Here is an 18270-nt window from a genome sequence, read left to right on the forward strand (position 1 = left end):
TGTACACAGCACAATAGCAGATTCAATGAGGGTTATGCTACTCAACGCCAGGTGTTGTGATCACAACATGCATGCACTCACAGCACTCCTCAGGATGGACAACATCAACATCTGTGAATTAACTGAAATCTCTCTTAAGGCTCCTGAGAGCACACCAGCACTAGCAGACTACACCCCATACCACACATTTCAGCCACAGAACATGGACTGACAGACATGGAGGGGCTGTATCTATATTCATCAGGGATACCTACACCTCCAGGTTAGTGGGGCAGCATGATACCTCTGAGATCATCCATGTGCAGCTAACATCAGCCACAACTGCAATGTGGAATGTGGCCTGCTACAGATCACCCTCCATGACACAGGACCTCCACTCCACCTACCTGGAGATAGTGGAGAACATGACAGTCCTAACCCACACACTGGCATTGGACAATGTCAACTACCATACCTTTAAATGGGAAACGTACTCAGGTACTAACTTCCAGGCCCAGCGCTTCCTGGACTGTATCACCTCATATGCCCTGTATCAGGTGGTAACCTCCCTAACTTGGGATGGAAACTACTAGATGTAGTCATCACCAACATGGGCAACAGGTGCACCACAGTGGAGGTTAACCGGTCACTGGTTAGAACTGACCATAAACTATTCACTGTTTCTACACCCTAGCATCTCCCCCACCCACAGATACCACAGTGTATACCTTTCCTATAGCTAAATTTACACTATTAGTGACAGGGGTGGGGGGGGGGTTCAAAGCCCCATGCTAAGGGGAAACACTGCTCAAGATACAGACAGATTTACATATGCAGTCTATAAGCACCTACATAGATGTATGGATCGTGCCATCACTGGTAAACCAAGACTCACTCCTCCTAGACAAGGACATCGGTCTGGTGGACCTCTGCAATAAACAGGCTATACTCAAGAAGTAGGACAGTGTTCCAGACACACAGCAAATCCTACGAAGAGCAGACATCCATGACCACTATTATTATGATATGTAGGTCCCTCATGACATCATCCAAGGCTAAGATCAGCAGGAGAATATGCAAGGATTCGAAAGTTAACCACAAAGCCTTCTTTGGCTATGTCAAGGATCTACATGGTGACACACAGATTTGCACTGTGCCGGTGACATATATTACAAAATATGCTGACCCTACTGATATCGCCAACATCCTTGCAGATACATTTGGTGCATACTTCACCCCCTAAAGACACCCGAAAGGTACAGTATCCCAACCATCAGAGACACACAGATGGGAATGGCCCTCTATAACAGCAGAACACAGCATCAATGGAGGCAGATGTTGACCCAAACTGCATCTTGCAAACTGTACAAGACAACCTGCCCCTCGCCTAATTAAGCATTCCTACCTCAGCCTCTCCACAGGCTACATGCCCATACAATAGCTCATGGCAATGGTTATTCAATCCATCAAGGTGGAATCACAACTGACCATGGTAACTACCACCTCATTAACAATGACACTGGTAACCTCCGAACACGTGACCCAACCCAGGTCAGCTTGGTTGAGTGCAGTTCATGCCTACTGAACCTGTTTGATGTCTTACATACAGTCACCAAGACGTTAGATGATGGGGGACGTGGTTCACACATACAACCTGGATCTCAACAAGGCTTTTGACGCCATGCTCCACTCAGGTATTATTAAACACACCAGCCTGTACATTCACCCATACATCACAGGTTGGTTTGCCAACAGGCTTACACACAGAACTCACATGGTATGACTAGCGGTCTCCAGGTCCATCTCTTGAACAGTCATGACTGGTTTCCCACAGGCTCAGTCGTGAGAGCCCTACTGTTTGGCGTATACATCTCAGATGTACAGGCAAACACAGGTGGACTATGGCAGACCATGTTTGGCAATGATTGCAAACTGGGAGCCATGACTGATAGTCCAGCTGACACGGACATCCCTAAAGGGGCCTCACAGAGAATGTCACAGGGTGCCAATGACACGGCCTCCAGCCAAGTGCCACTAACTGCATGGTCATTCCATTGTGGAATTGGCACCCACATATTAACACATGAGTGGCAACCACTTTAATACAGATGAGGTAATGGGGTATCTGGGGACTAAGGTAGATCATGATCTCCCCTTTGACAATCATATCTCCACAGTAGTTAGGACATCCTTCTATGTAGGCCATCTGATTACTAAAGGATTCCCATCTAGGCATACTGGGGTTATAGTGCCCCTTTACTCATCGCTCATCAGTCCCATCATAGGTTTTAATAACCCATGTGGGATGTACCTCAGAGGACACATCCAACAGGTGGGGGGTCTACAAATGTACCTCACTAAGGGGAATACTGGCCTCCAACATATGGCCTATGCAGCCAGACTGAATAAACTCCTGCTTTACTCAGTGGCATCTCGTTTACCTAGAGATGATCTCCGCTAGCCAACACAGCCATGTCAAACTCAGTCTTGATGGATATGCTCCACCTATGGGAATCCATGTCACAGTGAGCCACACACTGTAGTGGGCTGACCTTGCCACAACAGTAACTGGAAGATGCTGGAGGGACAGCTTCCTGTCAAAGACACTCCCCATACTTTGGAACAACATCCCTAACTACATTATACAGAGCCCCTTACTAACACTCTGCAAGAGAAACCTTGAAGGGTGGATGGGGAACAGTAGATGCACCCCAGGGATCCCACCATTGGCTCTGCTCCACAGAGGAACAGGTAATGAATCAATGGGGTGGCAAAAACTGACAAATTTTGGCTGGCCTTATGAATGGCCTCTGGCAGTTGGCCAAGTACCTACCTATGGATCTATACATACAGTATCTGCATATGCTGATAGCTTAATTTACTGTTCAGGTGTTGACATACCTTGTGCCAATGGCTGTTGTGTGTGCAATAGTTGAGGGCTGCCTATGTTGGATGCACACAGTAGACTGCCTATACATGACAATTTACAGGTAGTCTTGTGTGTGTGCCATCCATTTTTACTGTGTGTGTAGGTGGAGAAAGGTGTCAGTCCCTAGGTGCCTACACTGTCAGTGTGTGTGCTATACATTCCCTCTTTGCCAAGGCATGGGCATACTGGGCACGCCTCCGTCTGCCTACTGGGGCTGGTTCAGGGTGTTCGTGGTCTGAGTACCTCTGTGCCTGTGGGGCCCTTGGCAATGGTGGTGGGATGTGAGGGCCTTCACCATTCTGTCCCTGCTGCAGCTGTTTCCATAGGACCATATTGTATAGCATGGCACACACTATGAAGATGTGGGCACATGTGCCTGGAGAGTACTGCAAAGCTCCACCAGATATGTCCAAGCAACGGAACTGTGATTTCAGCATCCCAAACACACGCGCTATGATGATTCTGGTTTGTGCGTGTGCCTCATTATGGCATTCCTGCATGGGTGTATGTGATTTCTGATGGGAGTTATCATCCACAGTTCCAGTGCATAGCCAGCATCCCCCACCAGGTGGCCATTTGGGATTCCCCCCTGGCAAATAACCGATACAGCTGTGAGGCATGCCGGATGTGGGAGTCATGATAGCTTCCAGGGCTGCCAGCACACACATCCATGATAGTGCCCTGGGCATTGCATATGACCTAGCAGTTGATGGAGGGGTATCCCTTGCGATTTATGTAGTGCCTACCCTGCTCACCAGGTGGTGACTTGATGTGTCTGTGCATGCAGTCTATTGTACCCAGTACCTCTGGGTATTCTGCCACATTGTGGAAGAGACGCATATTGCTGGCCAACTCCTCCTGCGTTCGGGGGAAGTATATGTGCTTATTGGCATGTAGTAACATGGCATCCAGGAACTGGTGTAGTACCCTGGATGCTGATTCCTGTGAGATCCCCATGATATCCCCAGTTGGTCTTTGAAAGGTACCTGTAGCTAGTATTCTCAGGCTTACACATACCTTTGTATCCACTGGGATGGTTTCCCCTCTGTTTGTTCTGGTTCTGAGGCATGGCTGGCACAGCTCCACAAGTTGTTGTAGGGTTTCTCTGTCCACCCTGTAATGCTCTACTATCTCCAGATCATGTAGCCCCTGGTAGGGTACCCTGGGACTGAACACTCTCCTCCTCCTCTGGTGCCTGCAGTGGTCATGTGAATCATCATCCATGCCACCTTCAGTCTCCAACACATGCTGCTGGATCAAAGCTATGGCAGCCCCTAACATGTACATAATAAAAGTTCCCCGTCTGTATACACCACTGGTGCAGAGTGTATGGGAATACACAAATGTGTGTGATCTGTTTTCACACTTTATAGTATTGTGCTATGGATGTTGCTGATGTAAGTGGGTGTGTAGGTTTTGCAATGAGTACTGCAAGTGTGGGGCCTTTACTGTGGAGATCTACTTGCCTGCCTTGATTAATCTGTTGCCCTTTAATTCACTTTTAGACCTAGATCCCCTCCCATTATCAGGCATGCATCCACCTGCCATCTTTCTTGTTTTGTACTTTCCCTATCCAGTCATGGCGAAATGTGCCTTGTAGCTGATATACTGCATATCGGCTTTGTTCTACTTTGACACTTTGCTGTTTTCTTTGAAGTACAGCCCCTCCCCTTCTCTGTTGTGCAGCTAGTTGCTTGCAGCCTTGTTAGCTGTTGTCAATGGCCCACTGTAGGCTCCTAGGTGTTAATTTGTCATTTGTACTCCAATTTCACTGCTGCAGCATTTCCTTATTTTTTTCCTATATCCTTCCTGTTTCAGCTGCAGTGTGCACTGTGCATACCCTTTTACTGGGTTTACGCGCATTTTCATCTCCGTTCACATGCATACTCGGTTACCTTGTGTACTCTCAGCTAAGCATAGCTATGGGCAATTCGACACACCCCTATCCTGCAGCTTTGATTAGCTAGGGGCAGACCGGTTTAGCAATGCTCCAATGTGCTTACAGCAATGGCGACACACCCCTCTTTTGATGTCATCTTTATCTCAAGGGTTCACCTCGGTGTTATAACGCTATGCTGTGAGGTGCATCCTTACACCAGCGGGGAATCTGTGATTCACTATTACTCCTCTCATTTGCATGGCATTGCCTACTAATCCCTAGCTACTGTGCATAACACTGTCACTGCCCTTAGCAACCCTTGCTCCATGAGTATGGTGTAGCATGCCTGCCATTACCTATTATGGGGAAATCGTGATATGTGTTTCATTGCAGTTTTATTCTATATTTTTATATATTCCTTGTGATCCCCTTTGCGCACTGCTGCCCTGCACTTCCACGTTGTGATAGTGCGACTATATATATTAAATGTTAATTTTATATTTTGTAAATTTTTTTAGGCTAATAGCTATATATTTATCCATTGGCATATATTAACAATATAATACATGTTGCACAAAACAGTCCCAACAGTAACCAGGTACCTCAGTAAATCGTAAAAAATCAATTCAGCAGAAGAAATAAAGCAGGGGTAAGGCTCCAGGCTTCAAGCAGTTTTATTGTTAAGTTACACGATCGCTTTTACCATTAGGCTTCTTCAGGTGTATCAAATAACACAGTTACACCTACATTTATACTGACAATCACATGATCACATACTAAAACTCTTAAAGACATATAAAAATATTTTACTTTAAAAACATAATACATATGCATAACTAACTTGCATATAACTATCTATATAATTGCTAAATATATATAAAAATGTTGCATATATTTGAACTATCTACGCAGTGGTCTGCTTTTTAAGATAGGTCTTAATAGTATGTGGTCATTCAGACCATGTCCATTATTTGCTCTTAGCCTCACTATCCAATTAGTTTCCAAATTTATGTTCTTACCTTGATATCACCACCCCTTAAATGTTCAAAGCATATACCTATCACTTTAAATGTAAAGGTATGCTGTACACTGGTCTCTTTAATATGTTTAGCTAAAGCATTAAACATGCTCTCCTTTTTTATGTGATATATATGCTCTCTAATTCTGTCCCTAAGTAACCTATCAGTTGTCCCTACATAAAATTTATGGCAGGTCTTACAAGTAGCCAAATAAACCACGTGGGGGGAATCACATTTAGCGCTAGTTCTAAAGGTGTATACTACGCCTGTATCAGGATGTTGAAATATAGTGCTTGTATCTATAAATCTGCAGAATTGACATTTAGTGCATGGTTTCATACGTGAACTATCATTCTGCGTAATATGATCTCTGGGGCTACATAATTGTCTTCTTAAAGATTTTTTGTTCTTAAAAGTAAATTGTGGAGATGTCCCTACCAATTTGCTTACTTGTTCATCAGAAGTTAATATATTCCAGTGTTTATTAATGACATCTGTATAACGTTTTATATTCCTGGAATAACTAAAACATAGCTTAAGAGGTTGTGAAATTTTAGATTTTATTTTCAGCATATTACTTTCCTTCTGTTTGGAAAAGTAAGGTTTAGCTCTACTATGTCTTAAATTTTGAACAGAATTCACACTTGCATCAATCACCGTCTGATCATAACCTCTTTCTAACAATTCTATTTTTGTTGTGTTTAGTTGTACCATGAAATCACCCTCTGTAGCATTTAACCTAGAGGCACGATACACTTGATTCTGTGCTACATTTCTAAATATAAATTGGGGATGCATACTATCCCTTTTAAGAAGATTATTTACATGGTAATCCTTTCTGTACATTTTAGTACTTAAATTTCCATCCAATTCTTGTATAACTAAAACATCCAGAAAATTAATTTCTCTATATGAATAGTTCAGAGTAAATTTAAGGAAGCTTGTTGTAGTATTAATATAATTTACAAAAATCTTAAGCTCTTCTAATGATGGGAGGGTGGCCTAATGGTTAAGGTGTTTGCCTTACAAACACAAGATGCAGGGTTTGATTCTCACAAGAAATAATTGGCTAGGCTTAAAATGGCTCGCAAGGGCAGTTAGCCTAGTACTAATCTATGAATCTATAAATGATCATCCCCATAGCAAAAACAGATCATCTACAACTCTACGACAGAACAGGATGTCATTCCTGTATTCACTCATCAACAAAATATCTGTCTCCCATCTTAACATCACGGTATTTGCGTAACTGTTAGCGCATGGCGTTCACATAGCAACGCCATGGCATTGCCAATAAATTCTATCTCTAAACACAAACACATTATTTTCCAATACCATCCTCAATAACTTTCGTGTTAATTCCATTGTATTGTAATCATATTTCCCACTTTCACTCATTAATTCAACCAAGCTATTGATTCCATAATGCTTAGGTATTGCAGTAAATAATGAGACCACATCAAGTGTTACAAGTAACATTTGCTTCTTATCAATACTTTCACAAAAATTATATAAATCTCTTACAAATTGTTCTGTAGCTTTCAGAAGGTGGTCAGATTGGTTTATAAGATTTCTAAGGGATTTTTCCAAATAAATGGATATAGATTCAGTACACCAGTTTCTACTGGCTACATTAGGTCTCATAGGGGGGGGGGTCCTTATTTTTATGTATCTTGGGTAGACCTTGTATCATAGGGATAGTGGGGCTGAGCATAAGCAATTAATTAAGTAGACTTTCATCTATAACATTCATACTAGCCATCTCCTTTAATTACTTATGGACATAACCAATCATCTTATTAACTTTTACTAAGGTGATAGATTTATAAAAAGCATCATCCTGTAATAGAAGAAACATTTTCTTATCATAGTCATCTCTATCTAAGATGACAATAAGTCCCCCTGTATCTGCTGGACGTATCATAATAGATTGATTCATCCATAAATTTTTCTATGCAATACATTCATCTCTAGTCAAATTATACCATTTCTTATGTCACTTTGTATTTTTTTTTCAAAAAAATTTTATAAACATCATCAATACAAACTCATTCAAAAGCAGTAATCAACGGATTAATTTTAGGAATAAAACTACTTGGCTTTCTAAAAACAGAGCCACTACTCATCTCATTACTGGCATATAAAACTTTTAACATTAAGTTCCTCGTAAATAACTTAATGTCTAAAACAACATCAGTAATATCAGAATCCAAAGTAGGAATGAAAGACAGTCCTTTTTCTAAAACTTTACATTCATTAGCTGACAATTCATATTTGGATAGATTTACGACTAACTTTTGTTGTTCAAAAAAGCTTTTTTGATACTGTATGGACTCATCATACTGCCCGTTTGTTTCCTTTTGTTCCTTGTTACACTTCTTCCTCTTGATTGCACCTGGTTCAATCGACCTCTCCCCCTGCTGACAGATCTGCTCCTTGAGGGCAAGGGAAATTGCAGTCCTGTTGGTTGAAGACCTCTTAAAAAAGTAGAAGTGGGATGAAATTCTTCATCAAATTCCCAACCATTTTGAATGCTTCCGTTCACCACGCAATGTATTTGTGCCTTAGTAGTGATAATTTTCCTTCGAACGGCTGTATTGTCAGTTGCCGTTGAGTCGCAACCTAACTCGGTTGCAAAACCACTCCCTACTCATTCTCCTTGAATCTCTTCTATATTGCGATTCTCTGCTGATGGCAAAGTGTTTTCAGTTTTGGTGGTAGCTAGAATAGAAGAATTAAGCTTGACAGACTCAGTTTCCATGTGTGAACTATTCACATTATGATCTACATTATTTGTAACTCTCAGCCATATAAAGACGTGACCCCCTAGACAAGTCCATTCTGTCTCTTTGTAGTTTCTTAATCTTAACTTGAGTCAGTCTACGACCATAAACTGACACATTGTCCAGTATGTCATTCATTGGTTTCATTGTAACAATCGAATCATACTTTTTACATAAGTCCAAGTATTTGCTTTTAATTACAGATATCAGTTTTAATTCTTCTTGTTTGGCAGCTTCTGACAATAATTTCAAATACCCAAGGCTTGTTTGTATATTCTATTTCTGCCATGCACATAACAATGAAGGTTCACAGTCTGTTTGAGCCAGCATTTTAAGAATTCTTAAGCCCCTGGGTATGATGCTTTCTGCTATACAAGTTTGTAAATGATATTTTTCAAATTGTACTCTTTTCAATTTCAAAAGATCTTTCTCCAGTAAAAACAACTCACTTTTCAGTGCCACGTAATCTATATTCACTATGTCATCTTGTTCTATTGCATTTTCATTGCAAAGCAAAGAATTCATTCTTTCGTTCACCTTCAGTACAAATTGATTAACGTTCCGGTCTGTCCATGTAACATTTAATTCAGGGTTATATTCCAATTCTATATTCTCTGTCCCTGTAAGTATTCCTGTTGCCATAACCATGGTTCCATTGGAATAAAAAATGAACAAATAAATAATGCAGAAAACAGCACCAACAGTAACCAGGTACCTCAGTAAATCGTAAAAAATCAATTCAGCAGCAGAAATAAAGTAGATGTAATGCTCCAGGCTTCTTCAATCAGTTTTATTGTTAAGTTACACAAGCGCTTTCACCATTAGGCTTCTTCAGGTGTATCAAATAACACAATTACACCTACATTTATACTGACAATCACATGATTTTATGGCAGGTCTTACAAGTAGCCAAATAAACCACATGGGGGTAATCACATTTAGCGCTAGTTCTAAAGGTGTATACTACGCCTGTATCAGGATGTTGAAATATAGTGCTTGTATCTATAAGACATTTAGTGCATGGTTTCATACCTGAACTATCATTCTGCGTAATATGATCTCTGGGGCTACATAATTAATTAATAAGGAGAGCATGTTTAATGCTTTAGCTAAACATATTAAAGAGACCAGTGTGCAGCATACCTTTACATTTAGAGTGATAGGTAGATGCTTTGAAAATTAAGGGGTTGTAATATCAAGGTAAGAACCGAAAATTTAGAAACTAATTGGATAGTGAGGCTAAGAGCAAATAATGGACATGGTCTGAATGACCACATACCATTAAGACCTATCTTAAAAGCAGACCACTGAGTAGATAGTTTAAATATATACAATGTTTTTATATATATTTACCAATTATATAGATAGTTATATGCAAGTTAGTTATGCATATGTATTATGTTTTTAAAGTAAAATATTTTTATATTTTTTTATATGTCTTTAAGATTTTTAGTATGTGATCATGTGATTGTCAGTATAAATGTAGGTGTAATTGTGTTATTTGATACATCTGAAGAAGCCTAATGGTGAAAGCGCTTGTGTAACTTAATAAAACTGTTAGATGAAGCCTGGAGCCTTACCTCTGCTTTATTTCTGCTGCTGAATTGATTTTTTACGATTTACTGAGGTACATGGTTACTGTTGGGGCTGTTTTGTGCATTATTTATTTGTTCGGTTTTTATTCCAATGGAACCAGGATTAAGGCAACAGGAATACTTACAGGGACAGAGAATATAGAACTGGAATATAACCCTGAATTAAATGTTACATGGACAGACTAGAACGTTAATCAATTTATACTGAAGGTGAGCAAAAGAACGAATCCTTTGCTTTGCAATGAAAATGCAATAGAACAAGATGACATAGTGAATATAGATTACGTGGCACTGAAAAGTGAGTTGTTTTTACTGGAGAAAGATCTTTTGAAATTGAAAAGAGTACAATTTGAAAAATATCATTTACAAACTTGTATAGCAGAAAGCATCATACCCAGGGGCTTAAGAATTCTTAAAATGCCAGCTCAAACAGACTGTGAACCTTCATTGTTATGTGCATGGCAGAAATAGAATATACAAACGAGCCTTGGGTATTTGAAATTATGGTCAGAAGCTGCCGAACAAGAAGAATTAAATCTGATATCTGTAATTAAAAGCAAATACCTGGACTTATGTAAAAAGTATGATTCGAGTGTTACAATGAAACCAATGAATGACATACTGGACAATGTGTCAGTATATGGTCGTAGACTGACTCAGATTAAGATTAAGAAACTACAAAGAGACAGAATGGACTTGTCTAGGGGTCATGTCTTTATGTGGCCAAGAGTTACAAATAATGTAGATCATAATGTGAATAGTTCACACATGGAAACTGAGTCTGTCAAGCTTAATTCTTCTATTCTAGCTACCACCAATACTGAAAACACTTTGCCGTCAGCAGCAAATCGCAATATAGAAGAGATTCAAGGAGAACGAGAAGGGAGTGGTTTTGCAACCACTGAGTTAGGTTGCGACTCAACGGCAACTGACAATACAGCCGGTCGAAGGAAAATTATCACTACTAAGGCGCAAATACATTGCGAGGTGAACGGAAGCATTCAAAATGGTTGTGAATTTGATGAAGAACTTCATCCCACTTCTACTTTTTTAGGAGGTCTTTGACCAACAGGACTGCAATTTCCCTTGCTCACCAGGAGCAGATCTGTCAACAGGGAGAGAGGGCAATAGAACCAGGTGCAATCAAGAGGAAGAAGTGTAACAAGGAACAAAAGGAAACAAACGGGCAGTATGGTGAGTCCATACACTATCAAAAAAGCTTTTTTGAACAACAAAAGTTAGTCGTAAATCTATCCAAATATGAATTGTCAGCTAATGAATGTAAAGTTTTAGAAAAAGGACTGTCTTTCATTCCTACTTTGGATTCTGATATTACTGATGTTGTTTTAGACATTAAGTTATTTACGAGGAACTTAATGTTAAAAGTTTTATATGCCAGTAATGAGATGAGTAGTGGCTCTGTTTTTAGAAAGCCAAGTTGTTTTATTCCTAAAATTAATCCGTTGATTACTGCTTTTGAATGAGTTTGTATTGATGATGTTTATAAAATTTTTTTGAAAAAAAAATACAAAGTGACAGTAAGAAATGGTATAATTTGACTAGAGATGAATGTATTGCATTGAAAAATTTACGGATGAATCAATCTATTATGATACGTCCAGCAGATACAGGGGGACTTATTGTCATCTTAGATAGAGATGACTATGATAAGAAAATGTTTCTTCTATTACAGGATGATGCTTTTTATAAATCTATCACCTTAGTAAAAGTTAATAAGATGATTTGTTATGTCCATAAGTAATTAAAGGAGATGGCTAGTATGAATGTTATAGATGAAAGTCTACTTAATTGCTTATTCTCAGCCCCACTATCCCTATGATACAAGGTCTGCCCAAGATACATAAAAATAAGGACCCCCCCCCATGAGACCTATTGCAGCCAGTTCAAACTGGTGTACTGAATCTATATCCATTTATTTGGAAAAATCCCTTAGAAATCTTATAAACCAATCTGACCACCTTCTGAAAGCTACAGAACAATTTGTAAGAGATTTATATAATGTTTGTGAAAGTATTGATAAGAAGCAAATGTTACTTGTAACACTTGATGTGGTCTCATTATTTACTGCAATCCCTAACGATTATGGAATCAATAGTGTGGTTGAATTAATGAGTGAAAGTGGGAAATATGATTACAATACAATGGAATTAACACCAAAGTTATTGAGGATGGTATTGGAAAATAATGTGTTTGTGTTTAGAGATAGAATTTATTGGCAATGCCATGGCGTTGCTATGTGAACTCCATGCGCTACCAGTTATGCAAATACTGTGAAGACAGATATTTTGTTGATGAGTGAATACAGGAATGAAATCCTGTTCTTTCGTAGATTTGTAGATGATCTCTTTTTGCTATGGGGTGGATCATTAGAAGAGCTTAAGATTTTTGTAAATTATATTAATACTACAACAAGCTTCCTTAAATTTACTCTGAACTATTCATATAGAGAAATTAATTTTCTGGATGTTTTAGTTATACACGAATTGGATGGTAATTTAAGTACTAAAATGTACAGAAAGGATTGCCATGTAAATAATCTTCTTAAAAGCGATAGTATGCATCCCCAATTTATATTTAGAAATGTAGCACAGAATCAAGTGTATCGTGCCTCTAGGTTAAATGCTACAGAGGGTGATTTCATGGTACAACTAAACACAACAAAATAGAATTGTTAGAAAGAGGTTATGATCAGAAGTTGATTGATTCAAGTGTGAATTCAGTTAAAAATTTAAGACATAGTAGAGCTAAACCTTACTTTTCTAGACAGTCAGAAAGTAATATGCTGAAAATAAAATCTATAATTTTACAACCTCTTAAGCTATGTTTTAGTTATTCCAGGAATATAAGACGTTATACAGATGTCATTAATAAACATTGGAATATATTAACTTCTGATAAACAAGTAAGCAAGTTGGTAGGGATATCTCCACAATTTACTTTTAAGAACAAAAAATCTTTAAGAAGACAATTATGTAGCCCCAGAGATCATGTTACACAGAACAATAATTCAGGTACGAAACCATGCACTAAATGTCAATTCTGCAGATTTATAGATGATGATGATGATGTTTCTTTCGGCTTTTCCCGGTTAGTGGTCGCCACAGCGGAACTCTGGTCTGCTAATGATTGGCAGTACATTTTGACGTGCTGGCTTGCCGGGCCTATTGCACAACCTTCAATGAAGGAACGCCCATTCACGCATGTCGCCACACAGAAGACGCTCTAACTGAGAATCGAACGGGCAACATCTAACTGTGAGGTGACAACGCTACCGCAGCACCACCACCGCAGTGTCCCAATTCTGCAGATTTATAGATACAAGCACTATATTTCAACATCCTGATACAGGTGTAGTATACACCTTTAGAACTAGCGCTAAATGTGATTCCCCCCATGTGGTTTATTTGGCTACTTGTAAGACCTGCCATAAATTTTATGTAGGGAAAACTGATAGGTTACTTAGGGACAGAATTAGAGAGCATATATATCACATAAAAAAGGAGAGCATGTTTAATGCTTTAGCTAAACATATTAAAGAGACCTGTGTACAGCATACCTTTACATTTAGAGTGATAGGTAGATGCTTTGAAAATTTAAGGGGTGGTGATATCAAGGTAAGAACTGAAAATTTAGAAACTAATTGAATAGTGAGGCTAAGAGCAAATAATGGACATCGTCTGAATGACCACATACCATTAAGACCTATCTTAAAAAGCAGACCACTGCATAGACAGTTTAAATATATACGTTTTTATATATATTTACCAATTATATAGATAGTTATATGCAAGTTAGTTATGCATATGTATTATGTTTTTAAAGTAAAATATTTTTATATTTTTTATATGTCTTTAAGAGTTTTAGTATGTGATCATGTGATTGTCAGTATAAATGTAGGTGTGATTGTGTTATTTGATACACCTGAAGAAGCCTAATGGTGAAAGTGCTTGTGTAACTTAACAATAAAACTGTTTGAAGAAGCCTGGAGCCTTACCTCTGCTTTATTTCTGCTGCTGAATATAATACATGTCTTTGGTCAGCTGTCATGGCTTCGATTTTATGTTTGCAAAAATGTAAACCATTTTCTACGGTTTACATTTCTGCATGTTTACACTACGCCTGCACCACTTCCTGAATCACTACATACCTTCATTTGCATGATACACTGCTGCACATGGGGTAATTAGCATACAAGGCTCAGGAGTTGTGCGGGCATAGCGTACACAGGTAGTGCACGTGGGAACAGCTCGTACCTGAATCGCTCGGTGGCCATCTTTGGTGTTAGAACCCCGATGCTACTCCTGCACCTGGCGTAAGCTTCATGAATCCCGGGGGTTGTTTTATAAAGATTTAAGTGGAAACAGAGCATGCATCATAAAAGCATAGCCAAGTGTAGATAAGCACAAGGGTTTTAAACTCAAGATGTTTGTAGACACGGCCACTTTATATTACTGGCCCAGGATACAACAAACTTCCTTTAACACTCCTACTGAAGCAGAGTTGAAAAACAGTCCCATAAACATCTGGGAAGTAATTGTTTTACTTATAGAGTGTGCCACTGCTGATTTAAGTTGCTGTTTACTGCTGTGGTCATTTTGCATTTGAAACTGCTCTATCTGGGTTCCACAGTGTGAGAAGTGACTACCGCTGCTGGTGTTTCTGGATTGAATTACTATTTGTTACATAGCAGTTTTAACTTTAATTGGACAGTTTGATCTTGTGTCCTGTTTAAACTTGGTACATTTATGAATTATCTCAGTGTTTATTTCTGTGCTGTGCTGTGACAGTTCAAACCTACCATGAATTCTTCTATCAGATTTAATTTAGAAAACAGTCCTATTAGATCTGGGAAGTGCTTCACTTGGTGTAGCAGGTTTACAAAATTTGTAACATGCTACCAGAGTACATGCAACAGTTGTATTGCACTCAACCCTTACTCTGTGGACTAATATGTCCTAGAGCTCGCCTGTACCTGTCTGTGTCTAGTTACACGTGGCAGCATTTTCAAGTGCCTTCTGTCCATTAGTGAATTTGGATTTAACATTGCTAACTGTTGCCTCCTCCTGTGTATCTTTCAAATGTGGCTGATTATTTCCTGCTGTGTTATATCGTATCCTTGCTGTGACAGCATTAGAGACTCTCCTGTATATCTACTTTTCTATACAGTATTTTAAAAGAGACATCTTCCTCAACAATAACCCAATTGGGTCAACATCAGGAATTCAAGAACTACAAACCACAAAAAAAAGAACTGCAGGTTTTTCCAGGGGACCCAGATACACTGCCGCCAGACCTGAAGGACCAAGGCAATCCAGCAACCTCCACCAAGGTGATGCAGATCCACAGAGATGGACACAAACCAACAAACCCAACTGGAGCATCACCAACAGGCCAGACCAAACTAAGTAATGAATGGACAACACCCCGCAGGCCACAGAAGGACTGCACTCCACTCCCACAAGGAATGCACACCCAGGAACAATATGAATCCCTGGCTTTGGGCTCACCCAGGAACCAACACCAACACAAGGACAGGACATGGCAGGTCAAACAGGATTTTAGGCACCTGTGGCACCCACCAGAGCAAGACCCACCATTACAGAGGACCCACAACAAAACTACCAGAAGGAACCAGAAATCATCTGGAACCACTCACAGAAACCACTCAGTGAAGCAGAACACAGCATACTAAGGAAAGGCTTATGTAGGAAAATGACCTCTTCTAAGGTCTTCCTAAATTCTAAAAATTGTGGTTATTTTTGTTGTCATTGAAACCTGGTTCCAGAGCAGTATCTGCACTCTGGCTGCCACAAATAACTCGTCTGGCCCTAGTTTTCCCATCAGAAAGAAACAGAAACCAAGCCTGTATCTATACCTCATCAAATTTGTTGGCTAGGATTCTCTTTCTCTGAGACTATTACTAGAATATGCCTGTGCAAGGACTCTGAGGTTTCTCAATACCCCAGAAAATACTATGAGTTGTTACAGAAGTATTTTCCAGAACCTACATCCATTCCTCCTGTTCTGCCTGCTTTAGAGGATGTGTGTCTTACTGCCTGCAGTTTTCTTGATAGTCGGCCAGCTGTCCCTACAAAGGCAGTTAGGATGTATAAAGTCCCTCAGTATTTTAAATTTTATGCAGTACTCCCAAACCTGACCCAGAAGCTATAGCCTTAGTTGACAACACTGCTGTGAAACACTTAGTTAATTCCAGTCCTACTCTTTCTAATAAAGATGGGAAATTATACCATGACCCCCCCCAAAACATGCACGCTGACTAAAAGGTAAATGGGTTTAATAATATTTCATGGGTCCAGAGATAAAGTGTATTGTTCTGCAACTTTGATTTTCAGAATTTTAAATTGTCAGGCTCATATGTTAAAGTTTTTCTGGCAAATTGTGAAAGTATGAGATATTTTGTATCTACAGTTTCTTCTTGATATGATAAATCTCCTTTAAATAACTCAGTTTCTTCTACTGCACAGGTCACTACTCATTGTTTGTAGTGTGTGTGTGTGTGTGTGTGTGTGTGTGTGTGTGTGTGTGTGTGTGTGTGTGTGTGTGTGTGTGTGTGTGTGTGTGTGTGTGTGTGTGTGTGTGTGTGTGTGTGTGTGTGCGTGTGTGTGTGTGAATCTCTTGATACTTCCTTCAGGGCTATGGCCACTGGTACTGTTTTAAGGAGGTTTGCTTGGCTGCATTCTCACAACCTCCCAGATGATGTAAAAAAATTCTCCCTTGGGTAGAGACTTGGTGTTTGGTCTCAATTTTTCAGATGTGATTTGAAAGTGTGATAAAAGGGACAAGCTGATCCTAGAAATCTCTAGGATTTTTCAGCCCTCTTTTTCCAAATTATCCAAAATATCTTCTTTTTTCATCCAATTTTAGCAAAAAAAAAAAAAAAAACCTCAGGTTAACAGAAGTTGTATAAGAAGTGACAAGGGGGCTCCAAAAAGAAGTCTTAAAACCCCCCAAAAAAGAAGAATAGTCCAACAAGTCAAAATAACTACTCAAGAGAACTAGTGATCTCTCCCAGCATGGCTCCCTTGTCTCTTTCAAAAAGTGTGAATCTCCATTTTTGTATTTAGCAACAGATTATTTCAGAAAAATGGGTTCTGAAAATCATTCATCAGGGTTATAGATGACAGTCAGAGTAAATTCCTCCTTTCCGGGGGGGGGGGGGTCATTCCTCATCCTATTGGTGAGACACTTTTGTTTCCACCTGTTCTTCATCACATGCTGTCCTAAAGAGTCATGGGTTCATAGGTGTGTACTAGGCTAATGACCCTGGAGCCTTTACAAACCTAGCCCATAGAAGTGCCCTGGCATTAGTTTCCAGTACTTCTATCCAGTAAAGCCACTGGAGTGATCCCCGGGGTGAACTTTCTATTTCCCATCCACTCATCAAGATTTCCTCTTGAAGAGGGCCAGTGAGGTGCTCTGCTTGACATGTATTGGAACCAGTTCCTCCTTTCTCAGGTAGGGGAGTTTTTATTCAAGGATGTTCCTAGTGCCAAAGAAAGAAAATGCTTGGAGACCAGTTCTGGATCTTTCTTTCCTGAACCCATTTACTAGAGTGCCTAAATTCAAAATGATGTCATTTCGCAACTTGTTACCTCTTCTTCCTCTTTCAAGTTTCCTGGTAACATCTAACTTAAAAGGTATTTATCTTCACATCCCTATTCATCCAGACTTCGGATGTTTCTTAAGACTTTATGTGTCCGGATCATGCTATGAGTTCTCTGCCTTACCCTTTGACTACCCACTGTACCAAGAGTGTTCACAAAGTGTCTAGCTACAATTATAACTCATTGCAGGGTACAAGACATCCGCATATTTCTATATCTAGATGACTTGCTTATCTTTGCAGAGTATTTTTCAAAATGTCAGGCATCTTTATCTTGGTAAGTGATCTCTTGGACAAACTGGGATTCCAAGACAACATGCAAAAGTCTTTCTACACTCCCTCACATAGAATTTTGTTCCTGAGATGTTGACTAGACACCTCAGTTTAAGGAGCTTTTCTTCCACACACAAAAAAATCTTTATTTGCATCTATCTCTAAGGT

At 39.5% G+C, this 18270-nt stretch overlaps 1 protein-coding gene across 1 annotated transcript in view; it reads right to left on the reverse strand.

Annotated features, from left to right (window-relative positions):
- Positions 1-18270, reverse strand: part of LOC122803963 (polyunsaturated fatty acid lipoxygenase ALOX15B-like) — a 782621-nt gene that overhangs the window by 642410 nt on the left and 121941 nt on the right. The gene's annotated exons all lie outside the window — the stretch shown is intronic.

This window comes from Protopterus annectens, chromosome 6.part0 (assembly GCF_019279795.1).
Source record: "Protopterus annectens isolate FY-2018-M chromosome 6.part0, PAN1.0, whole genome shotgun sequence".
In the NCBI taxonomy this organism is placed as follows: domain Eukaryota; kingdom Metazoa; phylum Chordata; order Ceratodontiformes; family Protopteridae; genus Protopterus; species Protopterus annectens.